General features: G+C 41.6%; 1 protein-coding gene across 1 annotated transcript in view; it reads right to left on the bottom strand.

Annotated features, from left to right (window-relative positions):
• Positions 1–20145, bottom strand: part of LOC141148876 (uncharacterized) — a 356689-nt gene that overhangs the window by 270999 nt on the left and 65545 nt on the right. The window lies entirely within an intron of this gene.

The following is a 20145-nucleotide window of genomic DNA, read 5'->3' as shown; positions in this document are numbered from 1 at the left end:
GGATTATGAGTAACGCGTTATACAAACATTTTGAAACACAAGCACATTTTTTTTTTAATTTTGACTTGATATGCGAGTGCTGACTTGATATACGAGCAGTACAATCCATGTAGCAAAGCTAGTGGTGTATGCAGTACTGCATGTGGCCAGAGATCCAGGGGCGCTGGTGGCTAACAGCACTTTGTGAAGAACTTGGAGACACTCAGAGACACTCAGAGACACTTCCAGCGGGGTGGGCGGGCGTAACGTGTGTCAGAGCACCCGAAAGTGTTAACAGTTCCCGAGTGTCTCCGAGTATCTCTGAGCATCTCTGTGTGTCTCTGAGTTCTCCAGGAAGCGCTGGGAGCTACCAGTGCCCCAGCACCTCTGGCCACATACAGTACTGCATACAACATTGCCCCCGCACCTCTGGCCACATACAGTACTGCATACACCAGCAGTGGTTATGGAACAAATCATCTGAGTTTCTATTATTTCTTATGGGAAACTCGCTTTGATATACCAGTGCTTTGGATGACAAGCATGTTTCTGGAACGAATTATGCTCGTAATACAAGGTATTACTGTATGTGAAAAAATGGCAATACCCAAGATAAGATTGCAAAGTAGAAAATGGAAAGTAAACAACACAAAGAAAGGAATCCGTATTATGTCCATATTGTGCAAAGTAACATCTTTTCTAAGGGGCATTCATTTACCTTCTCCATGGAGATATGGGGGAACCATCAGCACCCCCGCCCACCTCTTCATACCTCAGCACTTGGTGCCTGTACAGCCATTGGCCAGTCTGAAAATGTTATGGAAGGGAGCATGCACAGTGCTGTGTAAGTCTGGACTTGCTCAGCATATCAAAAATAATGCAGGGATTTCTGTGGCATGGCAGCAGTTTTGGTAACTGGGGAAATGTAGGTAAGGTAAATATATGCCCTTTAGAGTCCCTAAAGTAAGGTGAACCTGTTGTTTCCTGAGCAAAGTTATTGATTGTAGAACCATGTTGGGCCTTTGCACTCTGTGTTGATCTCCAGGGAATTTTAACTATTGCTGCAAGCACAAAAAGTGTCATAAAAAAATCTAAAAAGACATTCACATGTATTACTGTATATGCAGCCTGATAGCATTACAGTAAGAAAAAAAATCAAACTTCAGTTGGGCTTTATGAAACAATATCAGACAAGCAAGCTCCCCGTGGGTCACATGACCCACTCCCTTCTCCCTCCCTTGAAAGCCAGATTGAAAGTTTCAGAAAGTACATGGCAACTCTACAAAGTTGTTTTAAATAAATACACTAGCTCAATCAAAATGATTCTGTTACTCTTGAAAAAAATGTATTGTATATAAGTATTGTTATATATTTTATTTGATTTGCTCTTGAACACTTGAATATATATATATATATATATATATATATATATATATATATATATATATATTGCGTGTGTGTATTTTACAAGGCAGTGACCTGCCCTCCTTGTAAAATGATATTAAGTTGTTGGCGTGATAAGGAGAGATGTCTTGTGTGAGCCAATCAATAATTGGAATCTTTCAAACCGATCTGTCCTGCCGGAATGTGATGAACAGAGCGTCAAGCCATTGATTTTCAGTTTAAGGGTTTGTCATGAATCATGAAAGGTTTTTAGTCCTCATTTGAACTAAGGGCTGTAGCCTGCTGAATCCCAGTGCACTGGTGTCTTTGAGCCGATATTGCAGGAATATCAGCCATCTCAAGTGGCAAGGTCTACACATGTTAGTGATGGACTCCTCTGGGCTGTAAGCTCGAAGATACCTTTGATGGTTCATTGTTACTTTGTGTTTGTGATTCCTGAGAGCCCTGGCCAGGGCAAATGCCTCTGATCTTCCGTTACTGTTCCACAAAATCTCATATGTGCCATGTCATAACAAATGGAAGTTAAAAGGAACAACAATCCCAAGAAAAGGATATCAATGTTTATATCCTTCCCCACAGAGAGACAGACATCTAGGTTCACATTTTGACCGCTCTTAAAAAGGTCAAGTATTTACACTTAAAATATATGTTTAAAGGGACATAGAGGACACTTTTTGTGTAATTACTTTCTATTATGACTTGTATAATTAACAAGCTTACACTACCATAATTTCTACCCTATTGGCATTTTATATATTTGTATCTTAAAATTGGAATCCTTGTTGAACACGTACTGGAATAAACTCAACAGCAGGATAAGCCAACTTGGGATTTTATTATGACCAATAGATGGTTTATCACAGTATCTCATATTAGTAGATTTATTAACATCAAGATTATATATATATATATATATATATATATATATATATATATATATATATATATATATATATATATATATATACAGTTGTGCTCATAAGTTTACATACCCTGGCAAAATTTATGATTTCTTGGTCATTTTTCAGAGAATATGAATTATAACACAAAAACTTTCCTTTCACTCATGGTTAGTGTTTGGATGAAGCCATTTATTATCAATCAGCAGTGTTTACTCTTTTTAAATTATAATGGCAACAGAAACTACCCAAATGACCCTGATCAAAAGATTACGTACCCCAGTTCCTAATACCGTGTATTGCCCCCTTTAACATCAATGACAGCTTGAAGTCTTTTGTGGTATTTGTGGATGAGGCTCTTTATCTTCTCAGATGGTAAAGCTGTCCATTCTTCTTGACAATAAGAATTCTTGGGCTGTCTTGCATGAACTGCACGTTTGAGATCTCCCCAGAGTGGCTCAATGATATTGAGGTCAGGAGACTGAGATGGCCACTCCAGAACCTTCACTATATTCTGTTGTAGCCAATGACAGATCGACTTTGCCTTGTGTTTGGGATCATGGTCATGTTGGAATGTCCAAGTACGTCCCATGCGCAGCTTCCTGGCTGATGAATGCAAATGTTCCTCCAGTATTTTTTGATAACATACTGCATTCATCTTGCCATCAATTTTGACCAAATTTCCTGTGCCTTTGTAGCTCACACATCCCCAAAACATGAGCAATCCACCTCCTTGTTTCACAGTAGGAATGGTGTACCTTTCATCACAGGCCTTGTTGACTCCTCTCCAAATGTAGCGTTTATGGTTGTGGCCAAAAAGCTCAATTTTGGTCTTATCACTCCAAATGACTTTGTGCCAGAAGGTTTGAGGCTTGTCTCTGTGCTGTTTGGCGTATTATAAGCGGGATACTTTGTGGCATTTGCGTAGTAATGGCTTTCTTCTGACGACACGACCATGCAGCCCATATTTATTCAAGTGTCTCTTTTTCGTGCATCTTGAAACAGCCACATCACATGTTTTCAGAGAGTCCTGTATTTCACCTGAGGGTATTTGTGGGTTTTTCTTTGCATCTGAAATTTTAGTTGGTTTACCTGACCATGGTTTGGTTTCAATAGAACCCCTCATTTTCCACTTCTTGATTAGAGTTTGAATACTGCTGATTGGCATTCTCAAATAACTTGGATGTAGTTTTATATCCCTTTCCTGTTTTATACATTTTCCCGCAGATCCTTTGACAATTCTTTTGCTTTCCCCATGACTCAGAATACAGAAATGTCATTGCAGCACTAGATGAAAGATGCAAGGGGTCCGTCAGGAGTCCAGAAACTCATTGACCTTAATACACACACACCACACTAATTACAAGCAAACAGATCACAGGTGAGGATGGTTACCTTTAATAGCCATTCAAACCTCTTTGTGTCAACTTGTGTGCATGTTATCAGGCCAAACTCACCAGGGTATGTAAACTTTTGATCAGGGTCATTTGGGTAGTTTCTGTTGCCATTATGATTTAAAAAGGGTAAACACAGTTGATTGATAATATATATATATATCCTTTTTTTAACCACTTGCCAACCGCCCGCCTTAGTTATACATCGGCTGTTTGAAGAGGAATATCGTTGTTATGGCAGCAGGTAGCTGCCATAATTCCAGTATCCTCTTCTTCAGCGGGTGGTCAGCTTTCAGATAAAAGTGGTCTCTGTGGTGGATTCGCCACAAGATCACTTTTATCGGTGGCGGGAGAGGGCCCCCCCTCCTGCCGATCTCCGGTGCTCTCTTACCGGAGCCGTCGGTAACAGCGGAGGCGATTGGATCCTTCTTTTTCTGTGGTATGGAGCTGACTGAGGGGAAGATGGCCCCGGCTCGGCTCCATACCATTGCAGGGCGGAAGTGACGTCAAAACATTTTTTTTTCAAAAGACTTTTTTTATTAAATTTTAGTGTAAATATGAGATCTGAGGTCTTTTTGACCCCAGATCTCATATTTAAGAGGTCCTGTCATGCTTTTTTTTTATTACAAGGGATGTTTACAATCCTTGTAATAGGAACAAAAGTGACACAAGTTTTTTTTTTTTTAAATAACAGTGTAAAAATAAAAAATAAAAAATAAAATAAATAAGAAAAACAAAAATAATAATTTTAACATGCCCCGTGCCGCCAAGCTTGCGTGCAGAAGCGAACACATATGTGAGCAGCGGCCGCATATGAAAACGGTGTTCAAACCACACATGTGAGGTATCACGGTGATCATTAGAGTGACAGCAATACTTCTAGCCCTAGATCTCCTCTGTAACTCAAAATATGCAACCTGTAGAATTTTTTAAACATTGCCTATGGAAATTTTTAAGAGTAAAAGTTTGTCGCCATTCCACAAGCAGGCGCAATTTTGAAGCGTGACATGTTGGGTATCAGTTTACTTGGCTTAACATTGTCTTTCACAATATAAAAAAAATTGGGCTAACTTTACTGGTGTATTTTTTCCAAAAAAAGAGCACTTGTAAGACCGCTGCGCAAATACGGTGTGACAGAAAGTATTGTAACAACCGCCATTTTATTTTCTAGGGTGTTAGAAAAAAATGTATAATGTTTGAGGGTCTAAGTAATTTTCTAGCAAAAAAAACTGATTTTAACTTGTAAACACCAAATCACAAAACAAGGCTCTGTCCTTAATTGGTTAATAAATAAAATTGAATCTTTCCTCATTAATGCTCTGCAGCTGCACAGCTGAATGATAATTATGAAACCACTCCCACTAGACCCACTTAGGTACAGGGGCAAAGAGGAACAAACAGTGATTTCTTCAGAATAACAAAAGGTAGGAATCTGCAACAAAGTTTATTAGAAATCCCTGCAATGTACATAGATCACCCAAAGGGAAATGTTTTTTTTCTCAAGTGAAGTTACGCTTTAGTTCATTCCCACCCTTGAAGGTTAGGGTTTTGTCTCCTACACTATGCTATGTGGCATTTTTTTCAGTATGCCTTTCCTTCTTTGTACATTGTGAGTCTGCTGATCTGACTGTAAATTTGTAAAAAACATAACATAGAACACACCAAAAAGTAAATAAGATATGCAGCATGCCAGTGATTGTAGGTCTCAAACAAACCATATTGTTATTGTTATTATTCCTGTATTCAGTGCCAAGTAGAGAGAATATGAAATATTTGCAGAATGCAGTATAGTGAGACCTTGAGCTATAGTCTAATAGCAGTTTCGGTTTTAATGTGGATTTGACTCGCAGGCAATACAATAGATGTCTATTCAGAACAATATGCCATCATCCTGCTTTATCGGCACAATGGAAACTGTACGAAGGAAGAGAAACTGCAATTCATCAGCAAACATAACTTGCTGCTAAGGAACGGGGCATTTATCTTACAGTTCAGTGATGAACATTCTTAGCACATAATGCGCCGACACAATCTCCAGATTGTTGATGCATTGTAGAATTTAATGCAAAAATTATGCAATATATGATTTTGAAAAGTGTTTTTTTTCCTATTTGTGATATATTGTGTGTCAATTTATCATCTAATTATATTTGGGTTCCCCTATATTACAAGATAAATGCACGTGAAATTACTTTAGTGGTATGTAGAATACTTTAACAACACAATCTAGATATAGCCAGCTTTTAAAGCAAATGTGATGAGTATGAAGATTTATAAAGTACTTTATTGACTGCAGTGCCACCAATAGGCATGTTGGAATGGCCATCTTAGCCAATTTTGGGTTATTATTTCTGTGCTGCCATCTTGCCATCTACCATGAGAGGGGGCTATCATTCTAGCAGCTCTATGCCAATATCATGCATATGTGCAGTGCTAGTATTGGCACTGTGATGGAATTTTAAGGTCACAAATTGAAAGTAAATGTCTGCCGTATTATGAATGGCAAAGCAGAGCTAGCATCAGTGTAACTGGAGAATTATACCACTGACAGAAGGCAGGGTCAACAATTGAATGCTACTTTGTTGAGCTCTTCTGTCTACAAGTGGAATTCAAAAATAAAGGTCCACAAAATGATAAGTTAGATGTTGTGACTTTCTTACCTGTAGCACACCCCCTAAGGAGCCACAGATAATCTGGGAGCCCCCACCCTGCACAGGCAGGCACACTAAATTTCCACAGTCTTGCAGAGTCAGAAAACAGTCCTGTAGTTTGTTTTTGTTATTTATTGGAGGGATTAGAACCTAAATGGGGATAGGGTATTATGGGATGCCAATTTCACTTCAGAATAATCCCAGGGACAACTTCTCCTATATACAGTCTATATACACTCCTCACTTCCTCCAGCACACTTGCTCGCAGAACTCCTGCTGGCACGTTGTTTGTGATTCTGACAAAAATCACTCACTCAGATTTAGAGCAATAGCAAGTTATAGGCAGGCCTCTTTCAGTATGTAGCAAATAAATCAGTGTCCAGCTTAATAACTCCTGTGGCTACTGATCCCAGTACTTTTTTTTTGTTTTATTGAGGGGATATAACTTGTATAGGAATTGGAAGAATTATGGGATTTTCATTTTACTTCAAACAACTTCAGGTACAACTTCTCCTATATACATAATCTATATACACTCCTCACTTTCTCCAGCACACTTGATTGCAGAACTTCCACCCAACCACCCCGGCTGGCATGACTCATGTCTATTTATGAAGTGGCCTGCCCCCTGCCAGCCCATTTGCTGGGAACTGGCTGTGGCCCTTATAAATATACCAAGCAGCTCCTCCTAGCTTCCACCCACTACATCTGGAAGCTTCTTCAAGGTTCCAGAAAGCAGGGGGAGGCACCAGAGATGCTGATTGCTGAGTCATCCAGCCTCCCTGAGTCACTCAACCCTGACCCAGATTCAACCCAGGCCTTGCTCTCAGCCAGACCAATTTGCTTATACTAACAAACCTATTTACATCTAGCACTCTAGCTAGAGGGTGCTACATACCTATTTATCATTGTATCGTTTTAGGATGCTAAAAGACCATGGGTGTGCGCATCTCCTTTCTTCTCCTTTTCCTTCCTCTCTTTCTCCTCCCTTCCTCCCTATCTTCCCATCTATCTCCAATCCTTCTTCAGTCCTTATCTTCCTCCTCCTTCCCCCATACAATCCATCCAGTTTATCATGAACCAGACAAAATTCACTCTGTGGATGGCCCTTTCGCCACCCTCCTACCCGACATCCTTCAGTTGCATTAACTGACCAACCATTACATCCAATCAGATGCAGGCGCTGTTGGGTATTCTGACAGCTACTGGTGTTGGCAGTCAGATTACAATAAATGCAGCAGGAGATGCACATATGTATACTGCATCCAGCTTAAAGGTAGTTTCCTGACAATGGACACAGTCAGCAGATATAAGCTGAGCAATCTTTACTATTATGTAACTGCATTCCTTATTCACACATGAAGCAGTACATGTATATGTAGCGCCCTACTAAAAGTTCGTTCTACCCCGGAGCTTGTTCCATTACCCCTTTTTTTCCCAACCAAATAGAACATGCAGACAGTCATTGAAAGTAAACTATGTACAACTTTATTGCGGTTTCCATATGAGATGCTGCACTGTACTGAAAAGTCACTCTGAATGACTTCCAGAGCGGTTGAGTGATAAACAATACAATATTACATCAAGATTGTAAGAAGCCCCTATTAGTAAACTTCCATCTTGCATAGGTTCTCATAGTGCAATGCATCTTTCCTTCTTCCTGTTAGCCACCACTTTCTGACTTTGCAGTACTTCTGATTCTAACTCCATGAACGATACTCTGAATAACATTCAGGAGATGACTTTCGGATTCCTCCAGGGTATTAGTTCTCTAGGGCCCAGATCAGTTCTTCTGAACCCACACACTAACCCCTATAAAGTCTCTCATAAGTACTGTTTCCCCCTGGGTTACACTCACTTGTGTTTCCGAGTGATGATCCATGTCGCACATAGAAAATCCTCTCCCAGTCCTAACATGTCAGTATTGGCAATGGTTAAGAAGAATGTACTGCAGTTTCTCCTCCATCCGCATAACCTGCTTTCCCTCTCCTCCCACAGGGGAGAGCACCAACGCTGTACCGGTGACTACATCCTCACTCCTGGATTTCTTCTCTTCTCATCAAGAACCACACCAGGTAGCATGTCCCTCTCCCCCGAAGGGGAAAGCACCCACGAAAAACCTCCTGGATCCTACATCCTCCACCAGACTAACCAACCCAAAACCACCCAGGAAACATGTGACCAGGCCTTTTATAGGAGTCCCGCCTCTGCCCAAACAAATTAATGATTGGTCCATAGGGGTCTTCCAGAACTGCCTGTCACTCTACACTTGTATTCCTCTTATCTTCTAAGCCAAACCCTAGAAAATAGAGGAAACTGTCCAAGCAGAGTGCAGGGGGGTCACACCCTCCTCTACTCTAGTAAACTTCCCATGACAATCTACCGTACCAGTTTGCACCGCAGGGTGAAATACTGGCATTTTTGACCTATCTCCACACCTAACTTCCGACTATAGCACTCACCTAAACAGGTGGGCGCTACATATACATATCTAAGCCCAGCTAATTAACACCAGAAAATACTTCTGGGAAGAAGCTCAAATCTTCATCCATATTTTTATCTTTAAGCTTTTTCTTTATATTGAACCCTAAATAAGTACCTTTGTTATACACATAACATATCGCCTCATTTCAAAAATTTCTTCAGACTCCAGCCGCCTATCAGAGATTCTCAATACGCAATATATGGAGACCCAAGTGAATTGGCTCTCCTTCCTCTTAATGTATTATGCTGGCTTACAATACATTGTGAAATATATTTACATTTTCTTGAGCTCATTGCCAGAGTGATATTATGTGTTCCTTTATGTGTTCCGTTAAATCGTCTTGAATTTCTTCTTTCTCTGTTTAGTAACTTTTTTAAATGTTCAATTTTCGGACTGACAGTGTGCAGGCTTTAACAGCCACAATGGCAGCAAATATTAGAGATTTATAAAGGGATTTGCATCCACAGAGCAACACAATTACACATGTAAGTATTTCCCTGATATGGGAACATAACAGTACTCTATAAATTGCCATTTAGTTTTGGAATATTGATAGTTTTACACAGCAGTATAGCTAGCTCAGTTCTCACAAAAGATGTCTCCATAAACTGCCTATACAGAAATACAGTGTATATAAATATATTATTATAACATACTGCAGGGACCCAGTAAAAGATCTAATTGAAATACTGGATATTGTCTAAACTATTTTAAGTGAGTATGTTAAGTTCCAAATAGCCTATATATAGTGTATGTATATATATATATATATATATATATATATATATATAGTCGGAGCCCTCTGCCCGGAGAGATATGAACCACATAAACACGTATAAATTAGACCTGAAGTGTGCCCTGGTGGTTTGCTGGACAGTATACCAAGAGAAATTGTTTTAAGAGAAGTACCCTGAGAAGGGGAATGGGTGGGTGGGTACCGCGCACTGAAACTGACACAGACCATCATTGGTGGTCTGCTTAAATACCCCCCGGGCTCCTCCCATAATTTCAGGCCACCATACTGGCTTTCCTATTTATGGTCGGAGCCCTCTGCCCGGAGAGATATGAACCACATAAACACGTCACAAGACTAACAACATAAAGTAGACCTGAAGTGTGCCCTGGTCTGCTGGATGGTATGCCAAGAGAAGGGCGCAAAAGACTTGTTTAGGGAGGTAATTATTTATTTAAGTTTAATAACATACTACAGGGCAAGCTTGCTGAAGGCTCCTGACTTTTCTGCTTGCGGATTGGGGATGTATCGAGTGAAGCAAGTGGATTTCCACCTGCCCATCTTCTTGATGACGTGGTCCGGGACCCCGTTTTGTGAGGCTGCTGATGCTGCTCCAATGCGAAAGGAATGTCCAGAAAATTGGCCGGGGTCAAGGCCTAAGTTGTGCAAAAGAATCCTGGCGTGTCTAGTGAACTGGTTGCTACTTAGAGGGCTAGTCGGGAATGGTAGTAATGGGCTGTCCTCCGAGAGATCGGACAGATGAGCTAATAACTGATCTAGAATGGCCACGGGGCACCAGGCGTTGCGAGTTTGGAAAAGTTTGACATCTACCCCCGGACCAGACTGTTGTGTATTGGACACCACGAGGTGCAGGATGAAGTAACTCTGGTGGCGTGTGAGGTGGTGTCTACGTAACATCTTACAACTGGGGCCGGTGACTATGAATTCACTCGGGAGTAAGAAGCCGTAGAAGACCAGGTAGATGGCTGCTTGAATGACCAAGCTGGGTAACAACCCAAAGGGGAACGTGAGAGGATGGTAGACATGTCTCGGAATATGGCGCTGATCACAGGTAGGTGTAGGCTGTGAATACCGCACAGGATGGTCTTGACCGCATGGGCAGCAAACAAAGATGGTTTGGTAGGATCTTGTAAGGAGATGAAATGCTGGATGCCAGCTAGGTAGAGTCTAATGGTATTGTGTGACAATGCCAACTGTGTGTGGCAGTATGATATGAAGGCCAGGATGTGATGGGGATCTCCTGGTACTGCCCCAGGGTTTGAGGCTAGGAACCTGTCATAGATCTTCCAGGCAGTACAGTAGGCCTTCAGGGTGTTGTGAGATAATGATAGATTAATGAGGCAGGTAACGTCGTGAAGGTATTGTTTCAATGCCAGGTTAGCTGCGACCAATGTGGGATAGCAGACATCGTCGGGTCGGCTCCAGGTTCCTGCAAAAAAGAATGACGCAAAGTTAAGTGCGTCGGCCGAGGTATTGCATTTGCCTGGGATGTGGACATAGAGGACATTAAATTGGTGCTGTAGGGATAGTTGCACCAGCCTGCACAGGAAGGATATGATGACCAGCGACTTGGACCGGCCTTTATTTATGATACTGGCTGTGGCTTGGCTGCCTGTGGCAAATGTCACTGTCTGTCCTGCCCAGGTGCACCCCAGGCTTGAGCTGCTGCAACAATGGGGTAGAGCTCAAACAAAGAGGAGGATTGACTGAACCCGGGAATCAAGAGGATTTCTGGCGGCCATGGCCCTGCAAACCAATGGCAACCTATCTGAGGTGAAGAGGGAGATGCTGACGGAATGAACATCGATATGCCATTCCAGTTTGTGAGAAAATCATCCCACATGGCCAGATCAGCTATCACTGCCCCGTCTAATTTAAGGATTTGGTTAGGGTCTTGTACCTGGGAGAGAAACACCAAGAGGCGGGAGATAAAGGATCGCCCCTGAGGAGTGATCTTCATGGCAAAGTTAAGCATGCCAAGCAAAGATTGTAGTTGCCTCTTAGTGCACCCTTGAGTAACAGTGAAGGCAGGGGCAGACAGACCATTGAGCCACTTGGGCAGTGCCCGAGGGCCCTGTGCCACTAGGGGGCCCCATCAGGGTTGCCAGCCTCAGTAAAACCAGGGAGAGTATGTATAAATCTGTGTTTTGTTTTACATCTGTCTGTGTGTACATGTATGTGTATACTGTGTGATTGTATACTGTGTATGTGTGTGTATACTGTGTGGCCCCATAATCTCTGATTGCCTAGGGCCCCCATAATCTCCTATTGCCCGGGGGCCCCATGAGTTATCAGTCCGCCCCTGGGTGAAGGTATGAACGACCGTCCTGATGCGGGTCAATTTCTCGGGAGGCAGGCTAGCCTGCATGGCGCGAGTGTCGAGCGTGACACCCAAGAAGGTGATGAGCTGTGCCGGGCCTTCCACTTTCTTTTCTACTATAGGCACATTGAGATTGTAGAACACCTCTCTTAAGCTGTTAAGATCTACTGGGGGCTCACTAGGTTTCTCAATGAGCAGGAAGTCGTCTAGGTAGTGAATCACTTTCTGACAGGATGTGTGATGTGACAGGATCCAAGAAAGGGACTGAGCAAATGTGTCAAACAGCCACAGGCTGCTTTTGGAGCCAAAAGTCAATTTAGTGGCGAAATAGTACAAGCCTTTCCACTTGATTCCATGCCATCGCCAGAGGTACGATTCGATTGGTAGTAACTTGAAGGTGTTCGAGATGCCCGCTTTAGACAACCAAGCGCCTGCTCCTATACTAATGATAGCTTGAATAGCTAGGTCTACAGATGAATATTTAAGGGAGAACTCTTCTGAGGGTATGAGGGAATTTACAGTAGGGACGGAAAGTATTCAGACCCCCTTAAATGTTTCACTCTTTGTTATATTGCAGCCATTTGCTAAAATCATTTAAGTTCATTTTTTTTCCTCATTAATGTACACACAGCACCCCATATTGACAGAAAAACACAGAATTGTTGACATTTTTGCAGATTTATTAAAATAGAAAAACTGAAATATCACATGGTCCTAAGTATTTAGACCCTTTGCTGTGACAATCATATATTTATCTTGGTGCTGTCCATTTCTTCTGATCATCCTTGAGATGGTTCTACACCTTCATTTGAGTCCAGCTGTGTTTGATTATACTGATTGGACTTGATTAGGAAAGCCACACACCTGTCTATATAAGACCTTACAGCTCACAGTGCATGTCAGAGCAAATGAGAATCATGAGGTCAAAGGAACTGCCTGAAGAGCTCAGAGACAGAATTGTGGCAAGGCAGAGATCTGGCCAAGGTTACAAAAAAGGTTACAAAAAAATTGAACTTGACTGGCCTGCACAGCACTCTGTGCAGGCCAGTCAAGTTCCTTTACTCCAAACTCACTCATCCACGTTTTGTAACGTAGGATAAATTTGTATTTGTTACGTTCACTAACGAACACATTTTTCGGCAGTGCACATGTCTAATGTGGACTTTATATGCTTTTTTATTTGTGAATCAAATAAAATTGTGCTGGCTGCTTTCTCATTATAGTGTGTCGTTTTTTGGCAGCGCGGATATCCCATTTATGTTTGTTTCCAAAAAGAAACTATTAACACTCTGAAAGCATTCTTAATGTACAGCTTTTTTTTCACACCTGTCTAAAACTTTTGCACAATTATCATGTTTCTGTTTTTTTTTTTTTTTTTTTATTTCACTGCAGCCAATCAGCCTGGCTGATTAACAACTTTTGAGATATACTGTAGATGTCTATTTGTAAAGATTTTGAAAACTAAAATTTATGTGAAATTTTACTGTATCACAAGCATTTCCCAGCACATTTAAAAAGCAGCTAACTGGTGTACCGGAAAAATGATGAACTGATTTTTTTTTTAGATAAAAGTGGCATATTTTGTGGAAAGAGGTAAACCTATTTGTCGCACCACAACAAATACACAATGGAAGAGGAAGAGGGTGCATTACAAATAAATATCCAAGCGGATGTGAACTTAATGACATCCAACAAAATCTGTACATTTCAAATAGGGAATAATGGATATTTCAAAAGTTAGTACAGATTTAAAGTTGAAATCTAGGCTTAACAAATGTTGTCTAAATAAACATATTTTACGTAAATCTTGGTGTCCTTTTTGTATGTTCTCCAGATTGGTGCAGTGATCCAGCATGAAATGTCATGTGTGCCTTGCCTTTGGGCAGGAACTTCCTGTAATAAAGACCAGTCACTGCTGCTTTCTCTCCTTGTGCAGGGTATTTGGTCTTGTCTCCGCCCCTTCCTGTAGTTTTCTGCAGGCAGTCTTAGTGGGTGGGGCCTGCTGAGTACCTCCCACAGCTCTGCTCTCTACACAAGCTATGTACAACACAGTGATGATATCACGGCTATTTTATAAGGTAATGTATAGTTTTTGAAATACATTTGCTACACATAACATGGATATATATCCTTTGTGAATTTATGGGGAATATATTTTAATGCCCAGAGTTCAGTTTTCAAAGATCTTTTCAAGATGTCATCCAGGGGAAAATAAAGAAAAAACCCTGGAAAATCTAAAACTAATGCAGCCACCTAAGATCTGGTAAATTGCAAAACAATAAAATGTGTCCTTTGCTTAAGATACGCTTTTATTTAAAGTGGTTTTAAAGGATGAAGGTGTTTTACCTTATTGCATTCTCTTCATTAATGTTAAAAAAACTTCAGTATTAATGCTTCATGCACACTGGACATTTTTCTATCTCTCCTAAAAGCCTTACCTCATGGCCGGGGCATTTTGCAGAAAAAAAAACTTGACGCTTATAAAAGTGTGTAACTTGTTTTGACTCGTCTAGCTGCATCAAGCATTTAGGCGTCAAATGTTTGGGCATTATTTCATTTCACTGGCCAGAATAATCATTTATTCTGGCCACTGAAATTAACCACTTAAGGACCGAGCCTCTTTTTGAGATGTGTTGTTTACAAGTTAAAAACAGTTTTTTTGCTGGAAAATTACTTAGAAGCCCCAAACATTATACATTTTTTTTTCTAACACCCTAGAGAATAAAATGGCGGTCGTTGCAATACTTTCTGTCACACCGTATTTGCACAGCGGTCTTCCAAGAGCACTTTTTTTGGGAAAAACACACTTTTTTGAATTAAAAAATAAGACAACAGTAGTTAGCCCAATTTTTTTTTATATTGTGAAAGATAATGTTACGCCGAGTAAATTGATACCCAACATGTAATACTTCAAAATTGCGCCCGCTCGTGGAATGGCGACAAACTTTTACCCTTAAAAATCTCCATAGGCGACGTTTAAAAAATTCTACAGGTTGCATGTTTTAAGTTATAGAGGAGGTCTAGGGCTATAATTATTGCTCTCACTCTACCAATCATGGCGATACCTCACATGTGTGGTTTTAACACTGTTTTCATATGCAGGCGCTACTCACATATGCGTTCGCTTCTGCACGCGAGCTTTGTGGGACAGGGCACGTTTAAGAATTTTTTTTTTCTTATTTATTTTACTTTATATTTTTTTATTTTTACACTGTTTTTAAAAAAAATTGAGGATACAGTTAGCCTCTCGACCCGAGGTCCGCTATTCAGTCCAAGATTAAATGTTCATATTATCAGTTGGTCAATGGTGCCCGTTCTAGATGGTCGGACCCGTCGAGGTGAACTACAATACAAACAATGTTGTGGAGCTCTCTGTACCACAGTATGCTTATGTTATATATTTTATGTTTTCAAATAAAGAATTTATTAAAAAAAAAAAATTTTAAAATGTGTCACTTTTATTCCTATTACAAGGAATGTAAATATCCCTTATAATATAAAAAAAGCATGACAGGACCTCTTAAATATGAGATCTGGGGTCAAAAAGACCTCAGATTTCACATTTACACTAGAATTGCAATGCCAAGCAAGGCATTGAAGATCCAATCGCCTCTGCCGCTGCCGACGGCCCCGGTAAGCGCCGGAAGGGCACCGGAATGCGGCGGGAGGGGGGGACCTCTTCCGCCACCGATAAAAGTGATTTTGCAGCGAATCCGCTGCAGAGACCACTCTTATCGAGTAAGTGGACCGCCGGCCGAAGAAGAGGATACTGGGGTTGGGGCAGCTAGCTGCTGCCATAACAACAATATCCCCCTTCAAAGTAAGGATGTACAGTTGTATTCAAAAGTTTAGGAACCCCTGACTATTTTCATGATTGTCATTTATAAATATTTGGGTGTTTGGATCGGCAATTTCATTTTGATCTATCAAATAACTGAAGGACACAGTAATATTTCAGTAGTGAAATGGGGTTTATTGGATTAACAGAAAATGTGCAATATGCATCAAAACAAAATTAGACAGGTGCATAAATTTGGGCACCCTTGTCATTTTGTTGATTTGAATACCTGTAACTACTTAGCACTGATTAATTGGAACACACAATTGGTTTGGTGAGCTCGTTAAGCCTTGAACTTCATAGACAGGTGCATCCAATCATGAGAAAAGGTATTTAAGGTGGCCAATTGTAAGTTGTTCTTCTCTTTGACTCTCCTCTGAAGAGGGGCAACATGGGGGCCTCAAAACAACTCTCAAATGACCTGAAAACAAAGATTGTTCTACATTATGGTTTAGGGGAAGGCTACAAAAAGTTATCACAGAGATATAAGCTGTCAGTGTCCACTGTGAGGAACATAGTGAGGAAATAGAAGACCACAGGCACAGTTCTTATTAAGGCCAGAAGTGGCAGGCCACATAAAATATTGGAGAGGCAAAGGCAGAGGATGGTGAGAACGCTCAAAAACAGCCCATGGACCACCTTCAAAGACCTACAACATCAACTTGCTGCAGATGGTGTCACTGTGCATCCTTCAACAATTCAGCGCACTTTGCACAGGGAGAAGCCTTATGGGAGAGTGATGCGAAAGAAGCCTTTTCTGCACACGCCACAAACTGAGTCGCTTGAGGTATGCAAACGCACATTTGGACAAGCCAGCTTCATTTTGGAATAAGGTGCTGTGGACTGATGAAACAAAGATTGAGTTATTTGGTCATAACAAGGGGCGTTATGCATGGCGGCAAAAGAACACAGCAGTCCAAGAAAAACACTTGCTACCCACAGTAAAATTTGGTGGAGGTTCCATCATGCTGTGGGGCTGTGTGGCCAGTGCCGGTACTGGGAATCTGTTTAAATCTGAGGGTCGCATGGATTCCACTCAATATCAGCAGATTCTTGAGAATAATGTTGAGGAATCGGTCACAAAGTTGAAGTTACGCCGGGGCTGGATATTTCAACAAGACAATGACCCAAAACACGGCTCAAAATCTACTCAGGCATTTATGCAGAGGAACAAGTACAATGTTCTGGAATGGCCATCCCAGTCCCCAGACCTGAATATCACTGAACATCTGTGGGGTGATTTGAAACGGGCTGTCCATGCTTGGCACCCATCAAACCTAACTGAACTGAAGATGTTTTGTAAGGAGGAATGGTCCAAAATACATTCATCCAGAATCCAGACACTCATTACAGGCTATAGGAAGCGTCTAGAGGCTATTTCTGCTAAAGAAGGCTCTACTAAATATTGATGTGATTTTTCTGTTGGGGTGCCCAAATTTATGCACCTGTCTAATTTCGTTTTGATGCATGTTGCACATTTTCTGTTAATCCAATAAACCTCATTTCACTACTGAAATATTACTGTGTCCTGCAGTTATTTGATAGATCAAAATGAAATTACTGATCCAAACACCCAAATATTTATAAATGACAATTGTGGAAATTGTCAGGGGTTCCTAAACTTTTGCATACAACTGTACATTGGCGTGCGGCGGTTTGGAAGTGGTTAATTAAAGTGATTGTAAATGATCACCTTGTAAAACAACCCAATCAGTAAAAAATAATTGTTTTTCCCTTTTTTAGAAATAATAAAATTCCCTCTGTTCTCAGCTGCATAAGAGCTGGAGGAGGAGAAACAGTAGCACACTGAGCTATTCAGTGAAAGGCTGTGCAGGAGAGGCACGTCAGAACAAGTCTGGCTTAGTTCCTAGCATAGCTAGAAAACTGACCATGCTGTGCTCTCCTGCCTAGTGTGGTCAGTTTCTAATAGGAAAGCAGAGGGACTGGCAGGAAGACCAGGGATTTCACATAAAGGCAGCAATACAAAGAGAACGGGATACTTTTTCATACAAGTACATGATACAGCAGGCACATTTCAGGAATGTGAATGCTGGGGTAACAAACACATAACGCTCAAGTGATCAATGTGCCTAGCATAGGCGTGTGCAGGGGGTGTGCTGGATGTGTCTTAGCATTATCACACTGTGTTTGTCGGCAGGGAGACGGAAATATCTCCCTCTGCTTAGTTCTGCCATTAATGAAATGCTACCGTACCCTTCACTGTGCCGGCTCTGCTATAAGTGTGTGTGCATCTGTTTGTGTGTATATAAATATATATATACCACCTATGGTGCCTAGTGTTAACACATGTCTATGCGTTTAGAAGCATCAAGCCTTTTTTTTTCTGCCAAAACTCTGCTGCTCCTGGACGCACTGGCCATGAAGTTTTTTCTGTCTCTAGAAAACTCTCTATCCCCTAAACTCCTCTAAAACCCTATGTTTGCATGAACACATAGGCTAACATGCAGGGGTGTTTAACCACTTGCTTACTGGGCACTTAAACCCCCTTCCTGCCCAGACCAATTTTCAGCTTTCAGCGCTATCACTCTTTGAATGACAATTGCGCGGCCATGCTACAGTTTACCCAAATGAAATTTTTATCATTTTTTTCACTCAGATAGAGCTTTCTTTTGGTGGTATTTAATTGCTGCTGGGTTCTTTATTTTTGCTAAATAAAACAAAAAAGGAGCAAAAATTTAGAAAAAAAAACAGAACTGTTTCATACTTTGTTATAAAATTTTGAAAACAGGTAATCTTTCTCCTTCACTGATGTGCACTGATGTGCACTGATAGGCGGCACTAAAGGGCACTGATAGGTGGTACTGATAAGCACCGAAGAGGCGGCACTGATAGGTGGCACTGATAGGTGGCACTGATAGTTGGCACTGATGGACACTGATTGTTGGCACTGATGGGCACTCATAGGTGACACTGAAGGGCACTGATAGGTGGCACTGATAAGCGGCACTGATATGTGGCACTGATGGGCACTAAAGATCACTGATGGGTGGCACTGATGGGCACTGGTAGGCACTGGTAGGTGACACTGATAAGCAGCACTGATCTGTGGAACTGATTATGAGACACTGATGGGCATTGATTGGCATCACTGGTGGGCATTGATGGGTGGCACTGGTGGGTACTGATAGGTGGCACTGTGGACACTGGTAGGTGGCACTGGTGGGTGCTGATAGGTGGCACTGGTAGATGGCACACTGGGCACTGGCAGCTGACACTGGTTGGCACAGAAAATGCAGCCGCAGCTTTCTGCGTGAGGGAACGACGTCCCTCTGACAGAAGCCGGTGATCGGCGTTTTTTTTTCCCCTTACGCTGACAGCGTGAGAAAAAAAAGTGACCGATTACCGAGCTTCGGTTTACATCACATGATCAGCCGTCATTGGCTGACAACTGATCACGTAGTAAGGGGCCGGAATCAACCCTTTACACGGATCTGTGATCAGCCGAGTCTCATAGACTCAGTGATCACAGAGCGCGCCGCGCACGACTCGCAGGGTCGCGCAGGCAGCGCTTGCTCGGGAGGACATCCATGGACGCCCTCCCGGCAATTAAGGCCCACGCTATAGCCGTCTTTCTCCCGTCTTTATAGCCGGGCGGCAAGTAGTTAAAGGCAGGAGAAAAAACTCCAGATGCCTCTAAAAGTAGCGAACATCCAATGTGCATGAGTCCCTAATTTATTAGTCAAGTCCTCCTAAATATGCTAGTGTAACACTACTTTGCCCCCAGATTGACAATCTTGCTGTCCAAAGGTGTCCACTTGCATCTCCATCCAGAGTGTAGATATCCTAAGGAAGAGTGTTACTGGCTGGATCACCAAGTAAAAGTAGACAAAATAAAGCAAAACTAATGTAGCCACCGCATTTAACGATTGGTAAGCTGCTAAATATTACATTTTCGGTTTTGGGTTCAATACCGCTTTAAGGTGGTTGTAAACCCTTTACATCCACTTTTTACTACAGGTAAGCCTTATTATGGGCTTAAACCCAGTTTAGGAGACATCCCCTGTATCTGCATGTGCCGACGTCATCAGCGCATGTGCACGTTCATGCCGTTGTTTTAGTTAGTACGCCCTTTCTGGTGGCTCCCGCACGGGGGAGTGATGTCATCACGGCTCCTGGCATTCACAGCGCCAGAGCGATACCTGGAATTAACTCTGGGAACGATGTCGCCAGCCATAGCGGTGTACAAGGACCGCTGTGGGGGCTTCGATCTAAGGTAAGTAATTTATAACGAGCTAGTATGCTATGCATACTAGTTCATTATGCTCTTGTCTTGCAGGTTTTTTTTTTTTTTTTTTTAAAGGGTTTACAACCACCTTAAGAAGAAATACTCCACAAAGAGAAGCGAGGACTCTGCAGGAATGATGATGGTTTTCCTCTTTCAGATAAACTTCCGAAATCAA

The sequence above is a fragment of the Aquarana catesbeiana genome, linkage group LG06, assembly GCF_042186555.1.
Source record: "Aquarana catesbeiana isolate 2022-GZ linkage group LG06, ASM4218655v1, whole genome shotgun sequence".
Classification (NCBI taxonomy): domain Eukaryota; kingdom Metazoa; phylum Chordata; class Amphibia; order Anura; family Ranidae; genus Aquarana; species Aquarana catesbeiana.
Note: the sequence above shows the minus strand (reverse complement) of the source record. Positions and strands in the feature narration are given on the sequence as shown.